General features: G+C 50.5%; 1 protein-coding gene across 1 annotated transcript in view; it reads right to left on the bottom strand.

Moving 5' to 3' along the window:
* Nucleotides 1–796: 796 nt before the first annotated feature.
* Nucleotides 797–19111, bottom strand: part of LOC103316931 (testis-expressed protein 47-like) — a 154554-nt gene continuing 136239 nt past the window's right edge. Inside the window, exon 9 of the transcript XR_004227463.1 lies at nucleotides 797–848. The gene's annotated coding sequence lies outside the window, so the exon portion shown is untranslated. The remainder of the gene's footprint in view (nucleotides 849–19111) is intronic.

The raw sequence follows: 19111 nt of genomic DNA, 5'->3' as shown, positions 1-19111 counted from the left end.
ATATGGCGGGCGTTTTTATTTACGCCATCCTTGAAGCACGCGCGGCAGAGTCGCATATTGAAATTTTCGACGGTATTCCTGCTCATCAATAACGTACGTGTTTATAGACCCGCGGATCGAAAGGATGAGTCGACAGTATCCGAAATTATTTCTGCCCGTTCGCGCGGAAGCGCGCAGCTGAAAGGCCTGTCACTCATGTAGCAATGAAAATTTTTCAATGCACCTGGAGCCGCCGCCACTTGATATCCGCGCTTTTCGCATTCGAGCGGCCGAAACTACTTCCTCTCGATCACTGAAATCGGCCAACGAGCAAGCTTGTTTCTTCGTCTGTTAACGTATATACAAGCAGCGCGCTGGTATACGTTCTGCGTATCAAGGAATGGTCTCCCGGAGCCTAATTGTACTTCGAGTCGTTAATGGGGGGAAGCTCGACGCGGTAATTTTCGGCAAGTTGAATAAATTAATTCAGCAGCCGAGGAGCACTCGGAACAATAGTTCAAGAGCCTAATGCAACACTTTATCAATAAGTAACTACGCTAAGCTCGGCAATTAGCTTTAACGTGCGCGCATAGAGCGCGTTCGCCGTGCAGTAAACGGGAGAGAGAAACCCAGCGGGATATAGGCTTTCTGACCCCGTGAGGAAACCCACATCGATCTGATGGGAAGACCCTGTGTAGTGTTCCCGAGATGCGCCGCTAAACTTTACACAAAGTAACATAATATCGCATCTATCGACAATGTTTGACTAATCAAGCGTGCTACCACTTACCCATAGCTTCTTCTCCTCCTCCTCCTCCGCATCAGTTTAACTTTCCAGCCGTCGACTCGTATCGTAAATTGCGAGGCATCTGCAAGAGAAAAAGGCACATCGACGACTAAATAAAAAGGCACAGCGACGACGCGCTGCGAACGAAAAGTCGAACAACAACGACGAAGTATATACGAGAAGCAGCGCACGTGGCAGAGGGAAAAACAAGAAAGAGAAAGTAAGGTCGTTCGGGGGAAAATGGAAAGTAATCAAAGAGCCATAAAATTAACATACCCCTCCTCGGAACTGCGCCCGGTCGCTGTCATTAGGGGGTAAGGAGAGGCCGCCGACCAGCAGCAGCAGCAGCAGCGCGCTGCCCCCGGAAATCATACGCTACCCGTAGAAGCGTTCATTAAGATGAATATCATTGATATTGTTATCGCGGCCCGCGCGCGCGCAAGGAGAAGAAGACCCCCCAAGGGCGCCAATGACTCTCTCTCTCTCTCTCTCCCTCTCTCTCCCCCCCCTCTCTCTCTCTCTCTCTCTCTCTCTCTCTCTCTCTCTCTCTCTCTCTCCCTCGCAAGGACGCAGAGGCCAAGGAGCGAGATACACATATATATGTAACAGCGGAATAAACGGCGCGAGCAGCGGAAATCACGGAAAACGAACCCGTTCGATGCCGTGGCGGAAATTTTGTGGAGCTTCCGCATCGGCGCACGCGCGAGCGCGCAAACCCTGCATTCGGGTCTTTACGAGGACCTGTGGAGGGGCAAGGAAATTTCGCTACCTATCACGCACGTCCTTATGGCTTTTCGCTTCCTTGACACCGCGAGAGAACTCGGCTTTTCGCTCGAGTGCATTGCTGGATTTTCGGTCTCGCTAAAAAAATATCAAACAAATTAATCTGTAAATTGGAAAAATAAAAAATTTCAAAAATCCGTAATATTTGGATTGCTTTTATTTACGTGGAAAGCACGCAATTCTGCAGGTCTGCTGACATTGGATGCAAACAAGCAAACAATTTAGAAAAAAAACACTCATAAATCAATATTTTAAGGTATTTCCGAATAGCTCTTTTTAATGAAAGGATTGTATGATTTTTTTTCACAAAAATTACCGACAAAAGAAAAATAATAATCAAAACCCGAGACATCGGCGTGCTTGCGCGCCTGATCTGACCATAGTATTGTAAAACGAAACGGAATATTCGAAATCAATGCGGGCAAGGATCGAGTCTGACCGCATTGACTGGCGTGCTCGGCTGTGCGAGAAAAAGGCAAATTCGGCTCTCCCCCCCCCCCCCTCTCTCTATCTCGCTCTTTCCCTTCCAACGAGACCGAGCGTGCGATAATTTTTCATTAAACCACGGCGGCTGCAGCCAGTCGTTTTGTAGAAGTGCTAGAGAGTACGGTGAGCAAGCTCATAGTGAAACTCCGATTACCACTGCAGGGGGGAGAAAAATCGTGGGAGTGATAAAAAAAGCCAGTAGTATGGGAGCGAGAGAAAGAGAGGGAAAATGGACATTCAGCGCATAGAGCGCTACCGCCGCTGCTGCTGCTACTGGAGAAAAAGAGGAAAATCCAGTTAACCAAAAGGCTGAGGGAGAGAGCCCGGGTCATCGGCAGAGCAGCAGCCTCGGCGTCAGGGACTCTAAAACGCGCCTTTTTCCGTCTTTGGTCTATATGTATGGGGCGCCTGGCTGCTCCTATTGCTACTGCTGCTAGGGCTTTCACCAGTATTTATGGTATGAATAAATTCTGGGAAAGGAAAGGCACTTTTTTCAGAAAGACGCTCATTTTGAAAAAAATACACATCATTGGGAATGCCGATTAATAAAAGTTCTGGCCATTCATTCAACGAGCGAGATGATATTTCGTAATCTAAGGTATAGCTTTGTCAGCTATGTAACCTATATATCCAGATCATATCGAATTAAAATTATCTTACATATTCTGGGTATCTTCGTGGAGCAATCAGATTATGGAATCCAATCGCGTGCTCGAAACAGCTCCGGATATGGAGATAATTCATTTAGATTCTGTCTAAACATTCAAATCTCGCTTTCCGCGATTACGCATCAGAGCAGCGCGGTAGAAATAGCCTCCACTAACACGATTTATCGATGCAGCCCGCTCTCATCTAGCCAAATTATTGACTCTCAGCATGCGATTCCGCGCTGGCGAATAATTTACGCGCGCGAATTCAAATTTCGCGAATCCAGCGCACACACGTATACACAGCCGGCGACTGTACTCGCAATCAAGTTTGCGCGCGGGCGTTCGCGGTGGTAAGAATCGAAGCGGGATTAGCTCGTTCCCCGCTCGGACACACGACGCCACCACCGTTTTCCCGAGCGGGATAAGAGTTTATTAATGTCGCGGCTGCGGAGCAATAGCTGCAAGAGAGAGAGAGAGAGAGAGAGAGAGAGAGAGAGAGAGAGAGAGAGAGAGAGAGAGAACAGAGAGAAAGAGCAGCTGCTGCATTCGGTCGCGAAAGGGAGGGAGGGAGAGAGAGCGCCGTCGCCGACGGATTAATGCGGGGCGCTTGCTTCTCGTTTACGAGATTACCCGAACCACTCGTCTGGCTGGGATTTAATGCCCCGGCAGCAGCTACAAGCGAAACAGCGCGACGCCCGGGAGAGAAACATCGTCGAACCCTCTCGCACTGCCAGCGGAGGAAGCGTCGCGACGGATGAGGCGGGCTTATGTATGGGGCCGAGCGGACTGCGCTCTACGCGTGTCCTGGCTGAAAAAGAGCTGCAGCGGCCGAATTCAAGCTGCCCGGGATTTCGATGTCAAAAATCAGGGACATGATGTAATTAACTCGTCGCAACCGTTTGATAGCACGAGCTTCGCGCGCGCGTTTTCGGAAAAAGTCGCATCGCGCGTAACGTTTGCTGTATCTTTTTGTTAGTACAGCGAGAGTATGTATCACGGGATTCGAAAATCTCGCTCCTACGTTACTCGAAAGCTCATATGGAGGTGGGTTTATAAACGGTGTAAAAAAAGAGGAGAAAATCGCCTCGCGCCTATACATCTTGAGGAGGTTGTGGTGATTTTATTTCGCGTCGAGTTTTGCGAATTTTTTCCCACCGGACTTGTGTTCGAGGCAGCCTGTGTAATTTATGGACTCGATAATATTTATGGTTTACTCCGAAGCAATACCGTTCGACGTTCGATATTCGCGAAGATGGCTCCATTTCCGCTGCAATAGCCAAGTGGAATGTTGATCATCAAAAGGACTTCGCCCGTCGGCGGTTCGTTAATGAGGTAAAAATTAAAAATCCGAAACTAGTTTACGTCCACAGGATTTTCCGGTAATTGCAATGTTTACATCGACGAGCCAATTTTCGACATACCCATCCTCGGAGGAGAAAAAAGAAGGCACGTACCTTCATTACCAATCAAAACGTAAAAAGAGTTCGTTACCCGTGTAGTTCTTTGCTACACTGCTCAGCCATTTATATCTCAGCAGCGCACGAACAGCCGGGCAGTATAGGCAGGGAAGAACCGCAAGCTCAAGCGCAAAAAAGCTCACACGTACACTCGTGCTTTTTTCCAGCCGCGACGCAACAACAGCCGCAGTAGCTTCTTTCTCCCTCTGGTCTTTCGGCTTCTCTCTCTCTCTCTCTCTCTCTCTCTCTCTCTCTCTCTCTCTCTCTCTCTCTCTCTCTCTCTCTCTTCCCACCGTTCCGTTTCTCGCTCTCGTTTAATTGCATCTGTCGTTCGCACGACAAGTGCGACGCTGGCTCTGCGCGCACACCTCCGCGTTTTCCAACACAAACACAAGAGAGGGAGCGGAGCGAGAGAAACGCGGATATAATATGAACGCGCGCTCGCTGAAAACGGAATTGTTCAAACAATGATTAAGCGCGCGAGAGAAGGCGTAAAATGATCCCGCGGTATAATACGCGCGGAGTATAGTGGAGAGAAAGAGAGAGGGGAAACGTTTCGTGCAGCGCTGGCTCACGGTCTATAAAATTAACGTAGGCGCCGCATAAACGGCAAATGGGAAAAACAGCCATAAATTATACCCCTTCAGCCGCAGAGGCGAAAGAATACTCAAACTACTTGTGTTCTCGCGCTCGGCTTCCCTCTCGCTCTCTCTTCCTCTGCGCTGGCCTCGAGTATCTTCAGCGCAAACGGACGTTAAAGAGAACGAAGCAAGGGAAAGCGAGCGCGAGTCGAGCAGCTGAGCTCGCGATAGCCGAAAAACGCCCGGACGGAATGCCGCAGCGCGCAGCGGTCCGCGTAATGGAGCTGCGCGCCACTCCGCCGCGCGGGAGAGAGAGAGAGAGAGAGAGAGAGAGAGAGAGAGAGAGAGAGAGACAGCAACCGTTATGCTTCTACGGGGAGTAGAAAGAGGGAGCGAGAGAGAGAGACAGATGGAATAGCTTCTCGCTTCCATTGTGCGCCTCCCGCGATGCCAAAGTTTTTTGCTTATTTTCCCGAGGAATGTTTAGAATCGAGCGTGCCGAGGGTGTACCCAGCCGTGAAAACTTCCATTGAATTGTCGGCGCGCACGTCGGGGAGGGATCGAGCGGCGTTATTAAAATAGATCAAAGGCGCGCATTCTCTCTCGAGCCGCGGCCGCGATTATCATTATTCGGTGGCGTTTTCAATAATAAAGCCCCGTATATGTACGACTAGGATTGACCCGGGCTAAAAACGCAATTTCCGGAACTATTAGCCGCTCCCCCCGAGCTGACCTTTTAGCGGGGCAAAGCCGAGTTTAACCTTTTTAAAGTACACGCGCTCGCAAAATGCGCGCTAGCTGCTTATACAGAGGGGGAGGATTTAATAATAACGAGGCAAATATTTATGCTGGCGGTAAGTCGGGGCATATTGAAAATTACGCTTGTTCTTCCGACTGGCGCGCGCGCGAGCGCAAAGCAAATTGAAATAACACACAGCCTCGCGCTCGCAAGAGCAGCAGCGGCGACATCATCTTCTAATGGAAGCGCGGCCAGTGTGTGTATTTTGGGAGAACCAACAATTTCAATGCAATCAATGCGACGTTAGCGAGCGTTATCCATCCGGAAGAGAGAGGGAGGCCGAAACTTTGCTGCGCGCGGATGGAGAAGGCGAAACTTGAAACGTATGGCGAACCGCGAGAGATGCGCCGTCCGCGCGCCGGGCGACATCTGGCAAGAAACTTTCTGTTTCCAAACAGACATTCAAAAAGTAACGGCCATAAAAAAATATTTGTTTCCCTAAGTGACAATATTTCCAGCCGTAGAAAGTCGGCCAGCTTTTTAGAGCTACTTTCATCCGTATACGCAAACTTTGGCAGAGCCAAGTTTTTCCCGAATTTGTCAAACGCGCGCGTATGGGAGAGCGCGCGAACAACAACAGATGCAGTAGAACGTCGATTCAGCGCGGAGGAAATGCGGTAGCTACCCCCGCGAGCTTTTTTCCCCCGACATTCCTGTTTATGTCCCGGACTTAACTAACCCGCCGCTGTATGCGCGGTGACCGGCTGCTTCGCACACGCTGTATGAAATTTAATTAATGATGCATATCGCTGAAATTTTATCCAGCAGAGCACTCGCTATCTCTCGCACTAATTAAGCCTGCGTTCCTTTCCCCTCCGTTTTTATCTCTCCGTTTTTGACCCCGAGATCTTTGCAAAGGTTTATTACGCCTCCTTCATTATCCACAGCCAAGTTTTCTTTCTTTCATTTCCCCGCTGACCGTCTCTCTCCCTCTTTCTCTATTTCGCGTAGCTAGGGGTGTCGTGCTGAATCTAAAAGTAATCAAAGTGCCAGGAGACGTTTTTAATTAACACTGCGATTAATAATTGCGAGCAGTGCACTTTTGTCGGGGAAAAAATGAGCGAAAAAAGCAGAGAGAGAGAGAGAGAGAGAGAGAGAGAGAGAGAGAGAGAGAGAGAGAGACCAAATTCGTCATCGTCTTTCTCTAGCCTATACATAATCGAACACAAAAGCTCCGAGTATACCGTCAAGACGCTTAGACCGAGTACCAAGGAGGTAGTGAAAGTAGACGGACTCTCTCTCTCTCTCTCTCGTCTTAGTCGCCCTCCTCCGCTTTTAATCCCGCGCGCTCGCAAGTTCGCAATATACGAGAAATGTCTCGTCAACAACGCAATCTTCGTCCACTCCTCCCGCTGCAGCTTTCTCTCAGACGACGACGACTACTACCACTGCTACCACTACTAGTACAACTAACGGCGACAGCACCACTGACACCGGCACTGCTATTACCAGGAACGTCGGAATATCGTCATCCCTCGGTCTCCGTCGCGACTCGCGCGCGCTTTCCCACGCTAGCGGCTGGCCGAGTGCCATCTGCTATATAGCCGAGAGAGTTCGCCCTTTCTCTCTCTCGCGAAATCGATCCCAGCTGCATAATTAATGCCGTGTTTACTGTTAGACCTTTCCACAGCATCATTAATGCACAATCTCGATTCGTCACTTTGCTCTGCTCTTTCCATCGGTTAAGTGCTTCCCCGTTCCGTTTCCTCTCTCCTTTTCTCTTTTTTTTCTAGCTGCATGCGAACGTATAAAGCACGAGCGCCGATCTTTGCTCTCGGGTTATTGCCCCGAGAATCGAACTGCAGGAGGAATGGATCGAACGAGTAAGAAAAAAATTGGAACATAATGGTTTTCGTATACTGCTCTACCTCGGTATACTCTACTCCGTGAGGGGATAATCGAATGCTCAAAGATTTAAGCAGCTACGAGAATACAATTCGAGCTCGTGGACGAAGGTAACAGGAAAAAAGAAACAATCGCACAAACACACTACATACGAGCACGTAACTGCAACCTGTTTGCGCCATCGGTATGGTCACAGAGGCGAGCGCCGTGTTATGCGCTATAATCACCGGTGTAATGCGATATGACGCGGCGCGCGTGGACGTGTTTGCTCGGCGGAATTGAATTTCCCCGCGAGTCCGAAAGGATTCGCACATGGATGTCATTTCGCTGGGTGCGTAATTTATTTTATATTTAACGAACGTCGGGCTGCGCAATTATATATCTGCTTATTATTAATACTGATTATGAGGTGCGCGGCAGGTGTTCCGGATTCATTACCCGGAGTCGCGCGCTTGTTCCCGCGGATGGCTTTGAGCGTGCCAGCCGCTTTAATTATCAACTGTTTAATTATAATCATGCGATAAAAATACCAGTGCTTTAAAGCTGTGCAGTGCATCTCGAAGTCTTACATAATTTACATAATTTCGGGACAATCAATGCTGGATACGCCAGCATGAAAAGCATCGCGCGACAGTTTGAATGTGCATTCGTTTTCGAAAAATTGTTCGAATCAAAGTGTTTGGCCAGGCCATACGGTACAAAACCCATTTCGCGTGACCTGTCCTATAACTCCGATGCGTATGTGTGAAATGCCGAGTGACAGTTCGCCTATATAAACAGAGCCAAAAAGCGCAGCAAACGTCGTATAAATAGCGCTTAATAAATCGAATGCGCCAAGCGTGAAACGTGAATAGAATTTGATGGATATTTTAACGATGGCTTCTTTAAAAGCCATTGCCGCTCTCCCGGACATTTCCGCTGATTCTATATGAAAAATAATGAAGTTTTATACGCGGTACGCGCTTCGTCGGCTTTTTGCCATCTATTTGGCCCAAACATTCATTTATAACATTTATCAGTCGAGCGTTTCCATAACGGACAAGAAAAAAAAAATACGTACACATGTCAGACCCCCTCGTAAAGTATTTCGATCGTTGAATTTTCAGCGTTGCGCGCGCCGCCGCCGTCATTTTTTAGCAATCAAAACTCATTAAGCTCGAGCGCGAAATCCGTCATCCGGCCTGAAAATCCCGCGTTGACGATTAAAGCACTGCACTCGTTGAAAAATTTTAGGCCGCGCGTCGATGGCTCGCCCGCGAAAGCCAAAGCTCGAGAGCAAAACAAAAAAAGAGAGACTTTATTCAAAGTAGACCCTTGGCCGGGGAAAAAGAGCGACGCGGTAGAGAGGGGAGTCGGGGGTTGCTCCGCTTTAAATTCGTATCAATCGCGCGACAAGCGGATGTGAAATGACACCGAGCGCTCGATCGGCTGCTTTTTCGGTCAGCCCTATGCCCGGAACAAAAATGCACAGTCCTATCCGAACGAAATCCAGACAAATGCAGCGGCAGCTCACTCGCACGCACGCATAGCGGCAACGCCAGTACTGTATATTCAGAACGAGCTGTTGACCCGCGAGATCAGAGGATAAATGGCAAACAGCCGTCATTCAGCGCGCCGCATGTGCAGCCAACGCGTGTTTACGGCCGTACGCTGATATACACTTCGGGCGCACGCTTCCCCTCTCTCTGCACTGCGTTTTCTCTCTATACTCACTCTATACTATATACGCGATATGGCGCGCGAGAGCAGAGATGTACGCGTGCGGCTGTGTGTATATTTCTCTTTCGCGCGAACGCCAACTTTAGACCCGTGCAGCTACAGTCGTCGCTCGTGCGGTGCATGGACGTGGCTCTCGGCTTGCTGTACTGCTGCAGCGAGCTGCGGTGGGCGCATTTGTCAATTTAACTGATTTGCCGAAATTCCCGACAATGCGACGGTGCTTTGCATTAGATTGCCTTGCCTGGAAAGGTGTTGCTCCACCGGAACCACCGACGTTTACGTTATTTCACTCGGGCGAACTTTCATCATTGAATCCGTAAAAGCGGGCATATTTTTTATCGGATATAATGCCACGGCAGCAAAGTTTTAAAATTGACTCGAACTCACGGGGGCCGAAATACCAAAAGAATCGAAAGCCGTGTTGGGTGTATATCGTCCAAGGGATTCTCCTGCGAATTCCGAAACACTTCGCTTGGCGTGACACAGTTCGAGCAAAGCTTTTCCGGCAGCGAAATCCATCCCGGAAGCGTAAGTTATTGCAAACTTAGCTTCAGCCGCACACGTCGTCGTGCTGCTGTGTACACATACTTTCGCGCGCAGGAGGGCAGGGCATGGCATTCGCCGTTGACAGCGCGCACTATTATCGGCCGACGCGATATCTGCTGCTCTCACTCACACGCACACGACAGCCCGCTATAAGAGATATCCCCTGTCATTTTCGCGAAACTCGCCGGGCGGGTCGGAGAAACGAGAGGGAGAGAGTTGGAACGAGCGAACGCAGGTTTCCACTTAGGAAAAGCGCGGGCGCAGTAGTGTTTGTAGGTATTCGCGCGGAGCGAGCGAGAGAAAGAGAAAAGAAGGAGGAGAATATAAAGGGAAAGTCGAGTGGCCGAAAAATCGAACAAAAAGTTTCTCTCTCCGAGAGAAAGCGTGTGTGCGCTCGCGCTTCGTCCTGGGCGATTTTTCCGTTTTTTGTTTTCCGCAGCTTGGAAACTCGCTCGCCGGGGGCAGGCAAAAAGCTACGTGTGTACGCGCCTGTGTCCGCGCCCGTTATTTCTTTCGGTGCGCACAGCGATTTTTATCGCCATGGACACCGGTCCGAGAGAGAGAGAGAGAGAGAGAGAGAGAGCGAGAGAGAGAGAGTACTTGCGCGGACCTTCCGCCCGACTTGTTTTTCCCTCTATCTGTTCCACGAGATATGAAGTCGGATATGCGGGGGCCGGCAGCGAGAGCGAGAGAGCTAGTATAAAGGAATTAGAGGGGCATTGCTTTCGCGTGGAAAATTTTTGCGAACCTTTTGAATGAATATTTTTATCGGTTCCCGCTGTATTTTAGCTGGCTGCACTCCCGTCTGCAGCAGCAGCCAGCGCTCGGAAATAAAATAAACGCGACATTACGTTTGAAAGCTTCATTTTTTAGCATCGACCCGCCCGGGGAATGTTTATTACTTTCGGCGTACGCGTACGGGGCTCTCGAACGCAAACATCGGATTTTGAATTTGTCGCTTTTGTGCCGAGAAATTCGTGTTCGAGATTACGTCGAGAGGCGAACGCGTAACAATTCGCGACAGTTCGTCAATAAACCCGAAAATAATCTTGATCTCGAATCAGCACTGGTTCAAATCGGGACTGCCTCGGCCGCAGCGCGCTCTGTACTCGCCTGCAGGCACGGATACGTACGCGCGCTGTCGGTCGTTCGACACACACACACATGCGAGCGTGAGGGGCAGAGGGGGGTGGGGGAGAACAGTAACACAGCGACTTTTTCGCAAACATATGCGGGGAACACAGTCGGAGAGGGCGAGAGGATCCTTGATTCTCTCTCGCGAGCGCGCAGGCTCTCTGACCCACATTTACTCATCTATTCAGACTTACTGAAGTCACACAACAGCTCTTTCTCCCGCTCTTCGGTACAAACCCGCTTATACGGCCTCGGCTCTCTTTCTCTCCCCGCGCATTTGAATAACAAGGGAGCCGACAACAAACAGAAATTCACGAGCACCGCCGGAGAGTAGGGCGTGTTGAGCGACGCTATTTCTCGTGTAAACGCGAGAAAAGGGATTCGGGCTACATTCAGCCCCGGAATATGCACCTACTCTGCCCCCCTGTGTTGCCGCAACAACAGCAGCAGCAGCAGCGGTAGCGGCGAGAACAGAAATCGACCGGCACACGAGGCGGCGGCTCGAATCAATCATTGTTTAGGCGCTCCCGTTCTATTTCACACGCCTTATCGCGACACTCTCCATCTACGTCGATAAAAAGAGACAGAGAGCGCGGGCCCCGGAGAAATCGTCGCGTGAATTTCTCATTAAACGCAGCGTACGCGCGCGCAATTTAAACTTTCTCTCTCTCTCTCTCTCTCTCTCTCTCTCTCTCTCTCTCTCTCTCTCTCTCTCTCTCGTCTCCGCGATTCGCTTCGCCCCAGCAGCGGCGTTATACGTACACGGCGGGCGGGCGAAGGAGCGTGATAACTGCGAAACGTGCGCGCGAAAGTGCCAGAGGATAGCTCCAAGAGGTGAAAGAGAGAGAGAGAGAGAGAGAGAGAGAGAGAGAGAGAGAGAGAGGAGATAGCGAGGGAGAGAGGAAACAAGAAATGGGAGGGGAAAAGGCATTCGAAGCATTTTTCTCTTTCTCTCCCGACGCGTCCCGGGGATATATCTCGCGCGCGAGCGCGTCTTTCGGCGCGGGAACGCTAAAGATGACAGTTTTTAAAACGACTTGTCCCCCGGTCTATCAAATTCCGAGGCAGCCACTGCGAAATTCTCCTCTTTACGCTTGTCCCGTCGCTCTCGACGTGTATATCCATATATATAATTCTTCGCTCTCCTCTCTCTTGCCCCCTTTACCTCGCTACTTTGTCGTCCTCGCTCTTTTCATTTCTTTCCTTGACTCCCCCGGGGACGACGTCGGGGCTGGCTCCGATATTAGCTTTAAATTCGGAGGAGAGCTTCTGCCGGAGTTGTATATAGACGAGTGCTAGAGAGAGAGAGAGAGAGAGAGAGAGAGAGAGAGAGAGAGAGAGAGAGAGAGAGAGAGAACAGGGACGAGAGCTCGGCGACCGTTATCAAAGTGATTTTTTCCAATTACCCGCGGACGCTCGAATTACGAAGAGACGAGGCGAGGGCAAGCTCGACTCTAACCCCGGATAAATTGAATGCCGTCATTATCGTTTGCCTGTTAACGCCCGCTTTCGCCTGTCTGCGATTGTAACGCTGTAATTTCATCCCTTTCTACCTAATCGTTCGACATATTTCAGATCCCGGGCGGATAGCGCTTAAACATGGGAGAACACGCAGTGTTTTGACACCTGTTCTATAACGCGCGGTGTGCTTTTACTTCTGAATAATTCAAAACTGCTCGATCGAGCCTATATTTGAGGGTGAACTGATTCGAAATCAATTTCAAGTTTAATGCCCGTGCCATTAGCGATGCTCGGCAATATAGGTGTAATTTCGCTCATCTCTCTTCGGTGCCACATCATTGAGTGTAAATCCAGTAGTAACGTCCGGTATTGGTCAGCCCAGGCGAAGAATCAAACTGTTGTTCGGCGCGAAATTCAAGCGTGTACACACATGATACGTACGACGGGCGAAAGCTTGACCCAGATTCGGCAACACCTGATCGCTCGCGCAACGGATCGATACCGGGAGTGATCAATGCTCCGACGGAAGCCGAGCACTCCTCCTCCCATACGCGTACAGCCGCGGCCATTCATTCGCATCCGAGATAAAAGGGAAAAACGCGCATCGACGTCTGCCCCGACGGCGCAAGGGTCCCCCGAAAACACTTAACAAATCACGCTCGACCGAGTCCATTAATCAAGTATTTGTGGCGCAGCCTCCTCCGCAGCATCAGGGGCGTCTTAGGCGAAAGTCCTCCATTGAGCTCGAGGCTTGGACTAGCCGCCGTAAACATAAGACCGACGGCCTCGTACAAAGCGCCTCGTGGACTCCTCTGTACATAGGTTTATATATGTATATGCATAAGCGAATCCACTGGGCTGTACGGATTCTCCGAGCCGAAGTCCCGTCGCGCGACAGGCCTCCGGGCCGCTGCCTCCGCGCCGCCGTCGCGCTGCACAAAGGCCGACGCATTAAGAGTGTGTCTCGTCCGAACAATGCTGCGATTACCGGCGGACTTGCTGCTGCTGCAGTGCAGCCTGATAATGAAAACGTTCTCCGAGCACAACCTAAATTCTCCCCACCCCCTCCTTCTCGTCCTCGCTCGAGAAGCTCGCTGAAGAACCAGGGTTGGGAGGAGAGATATGAAAATAATAAAGTAGCGGATTGCGCATTGTGCGGATCGTGAGAGCGCGTGCGGGAGGGCCTTTGTAGTGCTCTTATTTGCACCTTTTGGGCCGCGAGAACGTGCGCCCCATTGATTCGAGAGCGTAGAGAAGTTATAGATAGCGTTGCTCTTCCTTCTGCTTCCTCTCCTCTCTCGCGAGGGTATCGGAGCTTTTCTCTCACTGTTTTCGTAATCGTCATAATCCGTTTTGCCCTCTCGCGGTGGAAAATTTGCGTTCGCGAAAGGGATTATCTTCTGGTTTGTTGTGCGCTATTTCTTGCGCGAGAGCGTTTTTAATAACTTGTCTGCCCGCGTTGCTGTTGTTGTTGTTCGTATACCAACATAATGGAATAGCGCACGGGAAGTTTTAATGGCTCCGACTGTTTCGGCCGCTGTGTGTATACGGCGCTTCCGCGATGAACGAAGATGGCGCGCGCATTTTTCTCTCTCCTTCCGCTCGCGGGAAAATTTCAACGAGACGTACACTTTGAACTTGCTCCCGGCACGGGCGCCACAGTCACGAGTTCGGATTCTTTTGCAAGACACTTATAAAGTTTTATTAGGGTCCGCGCACCCTCGCCCGCGTACACTTTATGAACGGAACGGAGAATCGAGTGTGTGCTTGGGGGATAGGGAACGATGTATATGTGTGTACAGAAATCGAGTCGTGTTCGAGCTTGATCCTTATTTAAACGGCAAGATTTCGCGCCGGAAATAGAGCAGTAGTAAACTGTAAATCGAAGCTTCAGGCCGACTGAGTAATCGAGGGTAATTATGCAAAACTAGTCTACTCTAAATTTCCGCGTAATCCAGCCCTCGTTATATATCACTGCAGTCTGGGGGAAGGGGGAGAGCCTTTGTGTATACGCAGAAGCGTTATATCTGCGCAGCGTAAAATTCCCGGCGAATCAGAATTTATCATATTATCTGGCTCGTAACAATTTCCCGAAAGCATCTATAACACTGAAATTTCCGCGAAGGTAATTATAATTAAATTTTCCATCGTGCGCGCGAGCGCGATGCTGCTTTATTAAATATTGGCATATTAGCAGGCTAATTATCGTAAACCGTTTACAGCGTGCGTGTAATGTAGGAGGTTTAATGCACGAGAATATTTGATACGGGGAAGGGAAGCCTTCGACTAAAAGTCACAGAAAATTGGTAGTTTGGATCATTGGCTGTTTTCGCGCGGAACGAGCTAGAATTTAGACTATACGGCTTCAGTTTTACTTTTTACATGTTTGCGAATTCTCCCGGCATAATCATACATATGCATTAACTAGCGCGCCGCCTCTAGCATTTCGCGATTAATAGCGCGTACGTTCGAAGGACATGGTATTTTCGGCGTGACGAGCGCGTAAACAAAAACACGTCTCAGCGCGTACATCTCTCGAGATATTAATTCATGCGCGTGATAGCAACAAAACATCTCCTCCCTCTCGACATTGAATGAGAATATCGGGGAGATTTTATGAAGACGAAATCGCGCATAATGAAGCGTCAACAACAGGTAGAGGTTCCCGCGCCCCTCCGCAGATTTTCCAGGCCAGAGAGCTCGAAAAAATCAGTTGCGAGAGAGAGGCTGCTGAAGTAAAAAAATTATACGTAAAAACACGAGCTGCAGCAGTAGCAGCAGCAGCAGCAGCCTCCTGCCAACTGTTCCCTACTCTCCGAAAAACAAAGCGACAAAAGAATGGGCCGCACGCGTACTCTCGAGCTCACGCTGCTTTTGATCATTCTTTCATTCGCGCCCTCCGACGAGGAAAACAAAAAGAGGACGCACACGGCCGCGTATTCACCAGAGAGAGAAACAGGCGCAGACAGAGAGAGAGAGAGAGAGAGAGAGAGAGAGAGAGAGAGCTGCAGTTGCGAGACAGTTGCAGCAGTGCACACGCACGAGTTCGCGTTCGTTAATCGAGGCCCTTAAAAAATCTTTGTTTCCCCCGTTCGAGCGCGCGAGCGCGACAAGTTTCGTGTCTCATTAATGCGAGCGCGTCGGCCAGACAGGGAGGAAACGTGAATAAACGCCGCGAGGAGGCAAAGTCGGCTGACGGAAGCGCGCCTGGCAGGCGCCGGGGCTGGGGAATGTGCGCGGCTGGAAAATGAGCAGAGTAGCGGAGACGGTATAGAGAGCGAGCGAGAGAGAGAGAGAGAGAGAGAGAGAGAGAGAGAGAGAGAGAGAGAGAGAGAGAGAGAGAGAGAGAAAGAGAGAGAGAGAGAGAGAGAGAAGGGAACGAAGGCGAGGAAAAAAAAAAGTGTGTATACTCGCGTGTATAACTCGGTCCCCTTTGTGTCGTACGCACAAATCTCGCGGGGCCGAGAGAGCTGGAAGGAGGATTGCAGTACCGGAGGAAAATGGAATGTCTCAGCGTGATAACACCTGGACATTACCGGATTATGCCTCATGCGGCGATTTCTGCGCTCTCTCTGCCCGCCGCGCGTTATGGCAAAAAGCTTTTTCTCTCTTTCTCTCTCTCTTCCTTCCTTCCTTCCTTCCATCCCGGCGTCTTTTCCCAGGGCAGTTGACACCGCTCACGCGACGGCGGCGGTGGTGGCTTTAGCTCCGACGAGAAAAAACTGAAGCGAGGTGCGAGGGCAGAAACAGCGTATACGACTCCGATGGCGAAAGTCTCCAGCGAGCGGCGACAAAATAGAGAGAGAGAGAGAGAGAGAGAGAGAGAGAGAGAGAGAGAGAGAGAGAGAGAGAGAGAGAGAGAGAGAGAGAAAGAGAGAGAGAGCTTGTTTCCTTTATTTTCTCATTACGCTAGCTTATACTCCCGGCGATCGTTTATTTCCACTCGTTAATTCCCGACGTTTGATTCCGGCAAATCTGCGCGCTCCAAACTCTCGGCTTTCCCGTCGTCGTTTACCGCTCCGTGTAACGCGCCCGTCCTTTGTTTCAGCCGACGCGGATGCTATTATGACGACAGGCGATAGAGTCGGAAAGAAGCCGTATACGCCGGCTGCTGGTGGAAAATAACACACGAGAGTACGTTTCAGTGATCTCGGGAAATTCGATTCGCGGCTGCAGAGATGCGCGCTAATGTACTCTCTTGCTCTCGCTTTACAATCGTCGAGCTGAAAATGGCTTGAATTTCAGTCGCGGCTGTTGCTCTCTTTTGCCCTCGTCTCTCCCTCGAGCTCGAATGCTCCCCCCTCTGTTTCCGAAAGTTTTCCGAAAGCCTTTGCATAACTTCATAATTTCGTAATTTGCTCGTATTAACGCAGTTACACCGGTCGCAAGGCGAAATTGATTACTATCGATTATAGGAGCGCGCGCGCGAGTATCGTTGACGGGGGATAATGCGATTCTAAAATCTCGGATGGTGATGAATGTATTATCGATTAGCAAAGCTGTTTATTTATGCTGTTTGTGTATTCATCGGCATATCTGTGTTCGGGTATACAGCATGTTTTTTTTTTTTTAATTATTTGTGTGTACGTCTGGCGACTAGAGTGGCATGAATTAGTTACTGGAAACGGCGTAACTGAGTTTGCATAAATCCGTGATTTTTAAAAAATAATTTCAAAAGGTTCCAATAAATTCTATTAGCCATTGTGCCGACTGATTGGCCGCATATTTCTACTAATTTATGAAATAAGAAAAATCATTCAATTCGCGAAACAGCGGTATGAACCTTCGAGATGGATATTCTTCGGTGTCCCGGAGAGAGAAGACACAAATTCCACTAAATTGTCTTCTAAGTGGTTTGAAAAAAATATCAGCGGGATATCCCGGGCTTTCGAATTCAATCAGCAGGGGACTCAACGGCGCGCGAAATCTCCAACGCCCACCACAATCGATCTCGCAAACGCCCTGACAACTTTAACTCGGCCCGAGTTCGCGTCGAAAGTGTATATATTCTCCCACTCTCTCTTCCTCTCTCTTTTTGTTATGAGAAGCTTATAAAAACGAATGCGGTACGGTAGGGGCGAGCTGGGCGCAGCTGTCTTAGCACGAGAGCGACGCGCGCGCGCGGTATATAAATATACAAGTATAACGCTCGACGGGCAACTTCAGCGTGCCTCCGTCCATTGTCTCGTTAAAAAACTCCTCCCCGGCGAACTCGGCGGGCGCAACAAAAGTTTTCAATAAATCTTGCGCCAAGGAAAAAGAAAGCTATAAGCGCAGCGCGAACTCCAGTCGGAGAAGGGGCAGGAGGAGGAGAAGGGAAAAAAGCAGCCGAAGAAGTTGGCCGCCGCACGTCTACAACTCACGCACTTCATTCAGGTTACGGCTCTGCGCGAGAAAGGGTGCGGGAGAGCTAGAGAGAGAGAGAGAGAGAGAGAGAGAGAGAGAGAGAGAGAGAGAAAGAGAGAGAGAGAGAGAGAGAGAGAAAGAGAGAGAGAGAGAGAGAGAGAGAGAGAAACAAAGGCCGAGACGTAAAATTGCAAAGGAGAGAAAGAAAGCAGCAGAAGCGGCGATTCCAGCGCTCCCCTCTCTCGAGAAAGCTCGCTCGCTCTCTCTGTTCGTCTTTGTCTGGCTCTCGGACTCGTTATCTTCCGCCGCAAACGGCCGGCGGCACATGCACGTAGTGTTCTGCCGCCGCGCCCGAGCAGGTACTAGTTCCTCTTCGCGCACGATTGCGGCGGGCCAGCGTCGCTCGAAACTCTCGCTGCCGCTGCTGCAGAGCTCCGCCGACAATTAATTCCCGTCCCGCGGCTAGCTCCCTCTCCGCCCGACTCTTCTATCGCTCTCCCTTAGCCGCTGCCTCGCGCAGTTTCCAAATCGCCCGGCCGAGTAAACGTAGAGGCCGAGGGCGCCGCGATAATTAGATTTCCATTAGTGCAAGCTCGCTGCAAGCTCGGCTCATGAATAGAAATAACATTTTTACGAGTCGTCGACGGATAGAGAGAACGAGAGAGATAGCCAACGCCGAGTGAGACGTACACCACGCCGATCGCCGGCCAAAGAAAAACAGCTGGAGCTCTTTAATCCCTCCGCGCAGCGTTTCACTTAGCAATCGTGAGCTGCCTTTGAATCCCTTCATTACCTATAAACGAGAGAGCTGCCACCGCGGCGAAGTGTGTAGTTGCGCCCCCCCTGGCTGGCCACAGCGCGGCCTCCACCACTTACACGGCTGATGGAGCCGTTTTCTCTCTCGGCGTTTCCTCGCCCGAGCTTTCAGTCCATCGATCAAGCGCGGAGCGCGCATTTATGACCGGCTGGCATTTTTCCGACGCGCGGGCTCCTCTAAACGCGTCGTTTGTATGCGCGCCGGCTGCAGGGGAGCATTTGCATAGGCGTTTGTCCTCGGCTGCTCTGCTCCGCGCGGCGCACGGCCAGGGAGGAAGAAGGAGAGAGGCCCCGATAATTTAGCCGAAGGGGCTTGAAAAGGATGACCCCTGCGGATAGCGCGAGGCGAGGCTCGCGGGAAGGAGAGAACGAGCGAGGAGAGGTCGAAGGCGAGCAACTGAGATTAATGAAATTTCGATCGGCCGGCGCGAGGCGGAGTCTGTCCGAGCCCGGGATCTTGTAACGAAGCCAGCGCGAGAGGGAAGCGCGGCCATACACGCGTCTATAGCCCGGCTATATAACGGCGCGAAGACGAAGGAGGCGATCGATAAATCGATGAATGCCGATAAATAGGACGCGAGACGGTATAACAAATAGAGCGAGATACCTTTGTCGCGAGGGGGGGGGGGGGGGAAGCCACTTGGCCGTCGGGCCAGGAAAACGGACGGTCCTTGCGGCGCGCATGCAAAGCCCGATAAAACCTACTGTCGGACCCTTGAATT

Source organism: Nasonia vitripennis, chromosome 4 (genome assembly GCF_009193385.2).
Source record: "Nasonia vitripennis strain AsymCx chromosome 4, Nvit_psr_1.1, whole genome shotgun sequence".
NCBI lineage: Eukaryota > Metazoa > Arthropoda > Insecta > Hymenoptera > Pteromalidae > Nasonia > Nasonia vitripennis.
Note: the sequence above shows the minus strand (reverse complement) of the source record. Positions and strands in the feature narration are given on the sequence as shown.